General features: G+C 35.1%; 1 long non-coding RNA gene across 1 annotated transcript; it reads right to left on the bottom strand.

The window, feature by feature from the left end:
- Positions 1–567: 567 nt before the first annotated feature.
- LOC112946179 lies at positions 568–8,132 on the bottom strand. Its single transcript, XR_003249171.1, has 2 exons — positions 7,925–8,132; positions 568–2,004 (listed from the first exon to the last, which is right to left on the bottom strand). It is a non-coding gene; the product is annotated as an uncharacterized LOC112946179 (long non-coding RNA).
- Between the last annotated feature and the right edge of the window lie 2,865 nt (positions 8,133–10,997).

The following is a 10,997-nucleotide window of genomic DNA, read 5'->3' as shown; positions in this document are numbered from 1 at the left end:
TTGTAAAGGCCCAGTTCTTCAGAGGGATCTGCAAATTGCAGCCTCTTGCTCCCACCCAGGGATTTAATGAAGTCAATGGAAGGCGGGGTGCCTGCAAGTGAACCCCTTTGCCTCATAATTATTTTCCTTGTAGTCCATATGGGTTATGTACAACAGTCATATTTTACATTTATCTAGCACCTGGGGATTTCAAATGATCTCCTAAACACCAAGGAATCAATTGRGCTGCTTTTTCTAACACTAATAGCGCCTTTTCCTACAAGGGGTCACTGGAACTGCTCAATAAACTCATTGGGGCTACTCAATACATCATCAGAATCTGGCTGTAATTAAGTAAGTCTTGCAACACCACTGTTGTAATTAAAATCGTGCCGATTTTCAGACTGGCATACAGGGAAGCTAGTATTTCCATAACCGTAAAAATATAATTAATAAAAACAGGAGACCAAGGACTCTATTCAACAAAGATCATCTCTGCAAGTTACCACTGGAATCACTAATACTAGTAACTTATATGAAGGATTTTATCCTGTTCTTTTATCCATAATTCTTTTCTTTACATGATGACATAATCTCAGCTGCAGCCAAAACTTTTGATTTTGACTTGAATATGTACATCTCTGCTAACTTTCCATCTTCTGTATACACATATACATATTTCATTAGATCAGAGCTCTCATAATGGTGGGTAAATAATCCATTCTTGGTCTAGAAAATAGCATTGATATTAAATGTAAATGGGAGGTTTGACTTCCATTACACTTTTCTAGTCTAAGGCACAGAATTCTATAAACAGAAAAAAGATGACATATTTTAAGCTTTGAAAACATAGAATTGTTAAATAGGTGCAAGCAGAAAGAAAAAGTAGATGACGGCGAAGTTACATAGACAAAGCTAAGTCCCTTTTAGTAATATTAAATATGTGATCATACTTGGAATGAAACATGTATCCCCAGAGACATTTAACATACATATAAGAAGAAAAATATCATTGTTAGGTCATGAATATTGCACTTCAGTAGATACCATGACAATAAGTGTATTTTAGAAAATAGCATTGTTTATAGTAGTCTGTTGAAAGAATAAAAATATTTAACTTTTCATTTATATTGTCTACTTTTTCTTACAGCTTTCTAAAAGAGTTTGTAGAATGTCACCATTTAGCAGAAATTTCATGAGAACAGAAATACAGTTGCAATCAGTTTTTGTGGTTATTAATATGAGAAAGTAGAAAATTTCCTTTACCAAAACTGAGTCCTGTAAAAGTAATCTGCATTTGTTTAAAAGCTGGTGAAAAGAGTTACAGATGTTGCAATGACCAACAGAAGTCAGGGGAGCATCCAAAGATGTTAGAAGGTGAGTTAGTAGGGTCTGGTGACCTCTGTGATTTATAGGCTACTGCATGAGAATGACTAAAAATTATAACGATCACTGCAAAGTATGATTTGCTAATGTGAAGTTTTTTTTTTTTTTTGTAAGAGGAGAATACCTTTTGATCAAGACTAGAAAAAAAGAAAACTTATGTTGTGCCTGACTCTAGAATCCATAGTGGATTTAAATTTAAACTGATGTAAGAATGCCTTCTGAACAGAACCTTGTGAAACTTTTGCTCATGCTGAAATGTATACACCCCTTAGTCTGTCTTCAATAACAAATAGGCCACATAGAATTTGAAATTCAGCTTTTCTAGAATATTTTGGTTAACTAAAGTGAGAATGTAAAAATTAAAGCATTTTCCAATAGGCCTTTAAACATACAGAAAATGACTAAGACTACAAAAATTGATGGGGAAAAGGAGCCATATTCTTGTGATAATTATGAATTTAATAATTTCAATAATTTAATTTCTAGTTGGCTCATTGAAAAGGAGGCATCTTCATTCATCCGAAGTTCAGTCTTTTAAGCTTTAGGAAGAAGAATCAGAAGAAACTTAAACTCTCTCCTTCTCATCTGTCTTGCTGATTCTTGTGGCAACTCCCAAATCCTTTTTTCTTCATTGGATAACTATGACATAACACATGACAAACTGTGACTATAACACATAAACAGTTTTCAGGAAATTGATAAACTAGATTAACTAAATAACATAAATTGACCTGGGAATGCAAATCTATAAAATAGTATTAAATACAAAAGCTCTGTGCTCTAAACAGTCATTTTCCAAGTCTACACTAATCATTTTCCAAATCCAAGAAAATGAAGACAAGATGATCTTAAAAAAAATAATAATTACTCACCAAAACTACTTTTATTTTGCAAGGCTCTGTCTGGATATCTCTCTGGAAGTCTGCATTTTCTGAACATAAATGTGTTTTGCAATCTGTTTGTATGTTTTTGTACTTGGAACATATTTGTAAAGAGCACAATGTTGTCTTTCCTCTTTAATTTCTTGTCATACCAAGAAATTTCTTTCTTGTCAGTTTATTTTTGATTAATTTGTAAATTACAAAATTATCCTAGGTCTACATCAACTCAAGAGCCATTGTAATGGCTTGTTTCATGACACTTGAGGGGCTGTAACATTTCTTTAATATTTCTGAGAACTTTTTGTCTCCTTAAGAGCCAAAGGAGACAGGAGTCTCCTTTCTTCTCCGGATCAGGTTTAAATTGTCTCTGTGCTTAGGTTTTCCATCAAACAGTAGCCCTGGGCTATTGACCCACAGTTATGCAGCGTGGGAAGACAGGTCCTTCTCCTCAGTAAAGGTTCCTTCAGGCTCAGACGGCAGAAATCACTCTTTAGCACCAACAGGTATTAGTTTATTAGTTAAACAAACTAATATACTGGATCATTTTAAAAAGTAGATTCAAATCACAAGCACCTCATTCTGATCTCACAAATTCCGTCTTTAACACCTCATCTTTGATTTTTACTAGACACATTGGATCCACCCCCATTTTAAGCCTATCATGCAAATGAACAGTCACACAAGTGGGACCATGTCTTTTCTCAGGTATCATAAATTTAAATTCTGCAGCCTTTGTCAGCTTTTTTTTTTTGCCTCCTTAAAGTACATGGCTAATAACTGCCCTAATATACTTTCAATAATAAAATCTATAATAACTTATATGCTTACACTTTTCCCAGTTAATTTCAACTTAATAAAGTTTTAACTTCTTACTTAAATCAGTATTTTACAATAGCAAATGTTTTAAAAAGGCTTTTTGTGCTATTGCCCTGGGGACTACATGCACATATAACCAGAAATGTTGGACAAGACCTGAATTGCCTTGGTCAGCAACGGGAGGAAGCAGAGAGATCTCAAAGGAAGCTCCACCTGAATTAGCTATGCTGACATGCAAGACTGACAGCCCCCATGCACTGCTACGTGTATATCAATCCTGGCCRGTTGGGGGAGGAGGCATAAAGAAGTACAGCCACCTGGGACTGGATTCTTAAAAATATTTGAGTGATAGTACATGATCAGTGGCCCAACTGGGTGGGTTTCCTCAGCATCCCCAGTCAGCCTGCACTGTACAAATTCAAAGCTAGAAAGGGGGGAAATGATATAAAACTTGAGCTTACCCCCCCCCCCCCCCCAAAATAGTGCTAGCAGGTTTTCTTCTGAATTATTCTAGAAAGCAATTTCTGCCAGGTTCAGACAGCTGAATAAATAGTTCCTGGCTTGTTGACACTGAAGGGAGAAAAAGCTCTAATTTATCACACTTTATTGCTTGCACTTATCCTTATATTTTTGCCAGGATAAGTATATAAGATTGTGCATGCGAATGTGTCTTTTTTATGAAAATTGGATGAAGAATTGGGTCAAAGTGTTGCTCTTTACTACAAATAAAATGCTACAGAGTAGATGAAAAACCCATTGTCATCTACACGTCTTTGCCCATCAGATTTTGAACTTTGATCCTGAGCAGTTTAAAGTAAATTGCTGTCCTTAAAACAACACTTCTTATTAATGCTCTGTAGCAAGTRCTACTTATACAGTAGAAGTTTTAATACGTGTAGCATATAAAGAATCCTTGTGGAAATGTATGTTTATCCCATCAGAGTGAAATTATATCTATGCAGGTATAATATGAAGTAGATATATTGATATATATGCAATATCATGTTGCATATTATAATGCACTTTACAAATTGCCCAGAATTTTTAAAAAAATAATTTTCAAGGTGATATACTGMCAATGAAAACATGGCACTATAACTTAAACTTGGCATTGTTTTGTTACTTCATTTATTTCTGCTTTTAATAATGAGAAAAACAATATTGATTTAGGACGTAACCATGAAAGAATGACGATTAAGAATTACAGAAATCTTTTGTCCTGCAAGGTCCTTATAATTTTCATGAAATTGTGAACTGGTGTACCTCACAAATCATTAATATAGGCCAGCTGTAAATTGTGGGTTGGCACAGGRCCCAGCATAGCACCAAGATCAAGCCTCTGCTTTCTAATAAATTGGAACCCAGCTCTTTATATCAGAGGTACACACATTTATAGAGGTATTAGATGCAAATTCATCTTTCATTTGCCCTTAGCTTTCCTACATTGCTCGATCATGTAAAGGAAGTAGTCTACAGAATCAGGAAAAACTACAATAAATAAAGCAGTAATTGTAAAGTCAACAGCAAGAAGGATTTGCTGAGATGCATTTGAACTGTCTGAAAAGCAAGTCTTTTACTGAGAAGTAACCCTTAATTGGGCAATTAAAACTAGTGTGAATCACTGTGTGTAGGCTCAGGACTGTGCATTTCAYGTGCATGATCACAGAACACAAGACAACACTGAAACCCATTGAAAAAGTGGGACTTGCTCTTGGCAATCTGGCATATTAGTGAAATTAAAGCACTGGAACAAGAGAGGGAGAAGTCACACCTTTTAAAATTATTGGGAACATGTTAATGCATTCCTTTTTGTATTCTACTGATTACTAGCAATTTCTTAATCGTGATTTGTGTAATTACTTGCTGTTTGCTTGCATTTACACGAAATTAGGTCAGGTTATTTCTAGCACGCTATTAGTGTTACTTAGAAAAGTGGACAGATAGACTTACTTGTTGACAGATTGACTTACTTGATCAGCATATGCAAAGAATATCTCACAGTAGACTGATCACAATGTTACAGGTAGAAGAACGATTCCACAAAATTGTTCTTTTCCTTCAAACACCTATATTTTAGCAGACTTTTGGATACGGAGCATGAAAGGAAAATGATGGTAACAAGGCTCCTGTTAATCTCTAGATTTTCAGCTAGCAATAATCTGGTAAAGGTATCCTAGAAGACTGGACTGCATGAGAGTTTCATGGGTTTTCAACCATGGTTTCAATGGTTCATGTTATTCGGGACCATCATGTTTAACAAATAACCCACAGTGGTTCCTAACTTGTTGAGGTAGTTTCTGAAGAAGTRTCTTTGCCTCACACCAAGAAAACAATTGCTAATGCTTCAATATGTATATCGTTTCCATTTTACCCSTGTTTCATGAAAGGATAATGCTCCTAAGAACTGAGGTTTACCTCTGTAACGATGTCTAAGCCAGAAGAGAAAATCCTCCTCCCAATTGCCTGCATTATACGGTGTCTTTGCTACATTCCCAGGGTTAAAGAGAGAAGTTTTAGGACATGTATCACAGGTGCCCATTCTTAACCATCATCTCCAACTCAGAAACACCCACTTCAATGCTAGGATTTTCCAGCATTGCTAAAGCTTAAGTATAATAAATCCAAATTTACAAGTGGTTACATGGATACRAATAAAATCAATGGAACTGCATCTGCTCATACCATCTCTGGGTTTGGCAGAATGTCATTACTCCAAATATTACTGTAAAAAAATCACCCTTTCATACTTATGTTCAGAGATGGTTGTATACAACTATCAGCTCTTTGGGTGGCTGACAGAAGGGGCCTTCTTTATGTGCCAGAGGCATTTCATATACAAATATTTTCTAGGGTTTTCCTTCTTCAGATGAGATAATATTGCTGCAGCCAATGTAAACACACGTGAGCTTACCAACAGGTGGAAAAATGTAAAAAAACTACAAAACTCAACTAAACAAAACACCAAGAATGGAATACAGAGATTTCATCTTAGAAAGCATGATGATATTTTTCTCTCCTGAAAACAGGCAATCGCCTATATTAAAAAGAAGAAAAAAAAAAACTTACTACATTGAGCTCTTTCTTATATACTAGAAAGATTTGTCTTGTAGTTATGATGAGGAAAAAGATCAGAAAAGGAAACTCCTGTCTCTGGTGGTGCAGGAAAGTTTTGAGCCCATGGTCCTCTCTCTGCTGGCTGCTTTCAAGTTTGCCAACCCAGGAATCCTCCTGGGCAACCACCACACTGTTTAGCAAGCTAAGAGGCATCAGGCTTGTTGTTCTTTCTCCATATGTGTGTGCGTGCGTGTGTATGTATATACATATATATATATATATATATATAATATCTCAAGATGAGGCAGGGAACAACAGGAATATTAAAACATCACTAGGTTTAATATAATGCAGATGACCTACTCCAGCACTTATGCAGCCACAAAGGCGTTACCATACCACTTTAGTTTGAATTCAAGACTACTTCTCACAAATGGCCTTTAATTGATTAAAAAAAAAAAAGAAAAAAAGGTAGGTGATGCAATGAAGAGGCTAGAAATGGTGTATAGTACATATCAAATGAAGAACATCAAATTACTCAGAATACCAAACTGCTCACCTCTGCATTTTAGTACAAACTGAAGACTCAACGTACAGTAAAAGGCAGGTTGGACAAGGACAGCATGTGACATCACATTATGTGTGGATTTACATCTATTTCAATGAATTGGGGATCTGATAGCACTTAGCTAATCAAAGCGTAAGCAAACAAAAGAGAGCTCAGAAGGAATGTGCTATCATAGGAAAGGTTACAATAAAATGTAAGATGATTATATGTATTATATTACTGAAAGTGAATTCAAAACCGTAAGTGGAAAAATATGAAATATGACACTGAGAATAGAGTAAATGGGATAGTATGAATATTTAGAACATTTTTAGAAACATTAAGAAAATTGGTGAAGTAAAAATTTTGTAAAATATTTTGTATGAGGCCTAATTATTTTGAAGACTGCAATTAAATACATACTTCTGGTTATACSAAATGCCTTATCTGGTGACTACTAAAAGTATGTATAAGACACAGTAGAGAGAAAAAAAAACAAACAAAACACAGAACTAAACAATGGTTATTGAGAGACTGCTTAAAATCATCAKGGAGTAATGAGTAACATTAAATAATTTAATCTAATTTATACACCAAAATTCAAAATGCTACAAATGAACAAYACAACAGAGGAATCTGGAAGTAGATGGTATATTCTGAGGGATGGAACAAAAGAAAATTTTCATGAGAAAAATATCATGTTTTAGTTAAAAACAGTTTGTTTGAAAGAGAAGAAAGGTAATGAGAGGGTGTTCAAAGTGCTTAGGGGAAGAGTTTGGCATATTGGAGTAGAATTGTTGAAGCTAATAAAAATATTAAGAGCTAAGACTGCAAAAGARTTTAGTAAAGTAGAATATGAATCTGCTGCAGGGTTTGCCTTGAATATTTGTATTCAGCACTGTTAGAGTATACGAGACAGCGATAAATCAGGCCAGATTTGGAAAAGTCTCTGGAATCTTTATGTGAATCTCCTATAACGTAAAGTACTGCTGGTCCCACAAGGGGAGAGAAATGCTGATCRGGAGAATATACCACAGTATGCTACAAAGAGAGACACATTGAACACAAAGTCTTTAGAAATTCAGGCTTGCATTTTTTTTGTTTAAAGACAATGAAATTTTTCAGAGAGGTAGTCATATAAGAAGGAAGGTACAGAAAAGTTTCCTCTTAATCACTTTGATATAATTTAGAGAAGAAGAAATAAAAACTAAGTCTTACAGAATTAACTATTACCAGTCTTCACAGCACAACACAACCTTACCATGTCCAGCAGAGCTTGCACCTATGCCAAGAACATCCAGGAATAGGGTTTTTTTCAGCTTACTTGACTCTCTTTTATTACACTGCAGTTCCTCCTAAAGAAATTATAATTCTAAGTTTGCCTATTACTGTCACTAAATTTAGCTTAATGGGCTCAAGTTTCACATCCCCATCAGCAATATCAGTAAGCAGTCACATTTACCCTCTTCCTCATTCACCATCATCAGCTGAAGGAGAGCAGAAGAAGTCAGGGTTTTATCTGATGTCAGCCTGAGTTTCACCTGAGCCTTTCAGGTGGCAGGAGGAATCAAGGGCCTCASGTACTTGATGTGCACCATTATCTCCAATTGTGTCCTGACAGCGGGATAACTTATTAGTGCAAATGCCGAATTAAATATATTAAAAAGTGTTCCCTTCAACTTGAGAGTTGCAATGCCTATGACATTTAAGGCAGATTTTCTTGATGGTGCATTCAATACCGTTTATCAAATATCAGATGAAATATCTGATTAAGGATTAAGAAGGTGGAATCAATCACAGTGCTAGAATATCTGAGCTGGGGCGGGGGGGTTATGATACAAGAGAACTGCTTCTGTAGTGGRAATAACTAAGAGTGTTACCGTTAAAAATCTTAGTTTCGTTACTGAATGCAATTAAATACCAGAGTAGTATCTAATATTCTGTAACACGAGTATTTCTGCATTACTTGAAGTTATGGCAGAGAACTGAATGAATGTTTTTCCTGTATCTCTATTGTCCATTAATATAATACTTGCAATAAAAATATGCTGCACATGAATGAAGTAACAAGTGAGTGTATTCCAGTTCCAGACTGTGGCATTGCATGTTGAAAATACTTTGAAATATATTTTTAAAAAGGAGTGGATTTTAGAGAAAATATTGGGTTCAATTAAGTGACCTGGATATCTTTTTTAGCAAAGTATTAGTTATTCCAAATGGAAATAACTCCTCTGAGTAAATCTGCAGACAAAACCATTCGAATCATAGGAAGCCAGTTAGGTATTAGGAATAAAAGTGCATAGTAATAAACATGATGAACAGAAAGGGAATGTATTAGCTTTTTTTTTAATATATATATATGTATAGTTCTGGAAATAAAAATAGAATTTTGGATCAAATGAACAGTTTCATAATCAGTAGCACAGTTTAATACATTCTATCTAACTATGTCTTATTTAAAAGGCATTTTGTTTCACATCACCTATTCAAACAAACAAACAAGACTGAATGCTGTGACAAGTGCACTGTATTTCCCWGAGCAGAGAGCAAAATATGCACATTTATTTCAGTATTGAGAATATAGCATTGAGAAGCTTGACTCAGGGAAAACACCGCGTTAGGGATGTAAAGTGACATTTCCTTGAGATTAAAGAAGAAAGGAATCACAAACAACAAAAATAGAGTCTCCGGGAGAAGGCAGAATATTTATATGCTTCTCTGTTAAAAGTTTCTAAGAAAGAAAGCTGCCACTAAGAAATGAAGACAGAGGGACAATACAAATTTTCATAGTTATGGTCCAGCTGGGCCCAAATAGAGATACAAAAGAATATATAAAATAAAATAATATTTAAATAAAAGAATATTTAAAAAATGYTTAAAAGTTCTCAACCCCACTTTGCAGTAAAGAGGGTATATTTCCTCACCTAGAGTAGACAGTATTTCTGTGCAGACTAGCCAAATGCAATATGCTATATAACCAACTAAGTGACAATGTATATTATAAATAGTTCAGTTACAACAAGAAGTGATCTGAGCCTTTGGCCATCCTTCAAACCAAATTGAACTCAAACCTTTGACATTTCAGCTGCATTGTCTCCTGCTTCATCCGGCGTTTCCCATGGTATAGTGGCAAGATGAAATGCCCAGAGGTCTGATATTCAAAAAGGGCAGCGATAGGCACCTTGCCACTTTCTGCTGGACCATGGATTAGTCAGAGGAGGAAAGCTAGAGCTGTGGAGAGGGGACATTTTCCCCTTCTGGGCAGATATTGTTCATAGAGAGAGGGCTGGCCCTCTTTCCATGCTCCATGATAACCTCCAAGGAGAACATCGATGATGGATGACTGCCAAACCTCCCTGAAAGAATGTTGCTATGCCCTAAAGAAAGCACGATACCATGCTCTCAGGAAACCCACAGAAAATTCACTTCCTTTGGAGATAATAAATCTAATAAAATCCCACTAATAAAAATACCAATATATTTTCTATAGTCACATTATATCTAGCTGGAAAAAAAAACCATAAAATATTATACAATATTTCAAAACCCTGGATTTTTAAAAAAAATCAGAGATTATATTTCCTTTCACAAATAAAACCAAGATTTTTCAGCTGAATCTAACAAAACAGAATATGATCTGTAGCTTGCAGTAATGTATCTTTTTACCCTCATAAGAAGTATTGACTGAAAGGGTACCAGGTATCCTGTGATTAAAAGTGTATTAATCATTTACTGAAGATTATTGAATGCTTCAAGATGAATTGCCTGTTTATATCATTGATGTCAGTATGATTAATCCAAATCTCCTGCTAGGTTTAAGGGGACAGAATTTGAGATATAACTACAAGAACCCTCTTGATCCACAATTAGTATGTCAATAGTTGTTGCATCCTTTGCCTAAATGAGGAGAAGAAATGTTGTACAGAAAATTAAAGTACTTCAGTAATTACTGTGTTCTTTTTCCAACAATGATGGAGTTTACATAAATCTTTAARGACGTGACAGATGGGAAGGCTGTAATATTTGTCATACACAGACACAGAAGCACACACACACCAWTTTTTTTAAGTAGGAGGATTCTTCATACTGATGATTAAATACTGTGAGTCTTATTCAAACAATATCACAAAATCATTAGGATGCTTGTGTGGGAAAGTGGAATGCTTTGTTTATATGAACAAGATCTTTGAATTTAAACACTAATAGCCAAATAAGATTTCAAACTGGCGAAGGGTCAGCTCATGCCTACACAAAGTTTGTTCCATGAAACAGGTGGAAATTAAAGGTAAATGTACTAGAAGTATCCATGCATAAATGTCYAAATTCCTCATGAA

This window comes from Nothoprocta perdicaria, unplaced genomic scaffold (genome assembly GCF_003342845.1).
Source record: "Nothoprocta perdicaria isolate Ctin4 unplaced genomic scaffold, notPer1 scaffold_20, whole genome shotgun sequence".
NCBI lineage: Eukaryota > Metazoa > Chordata > Aves > Tinamiformes > Tinamidae > Nothoprocta > Nothoprocta perdicaria.
Note: the sequence above shows the minus strand (reverse complement) of the source record. Positions and strands in the feature narration are given on the sequence as shown.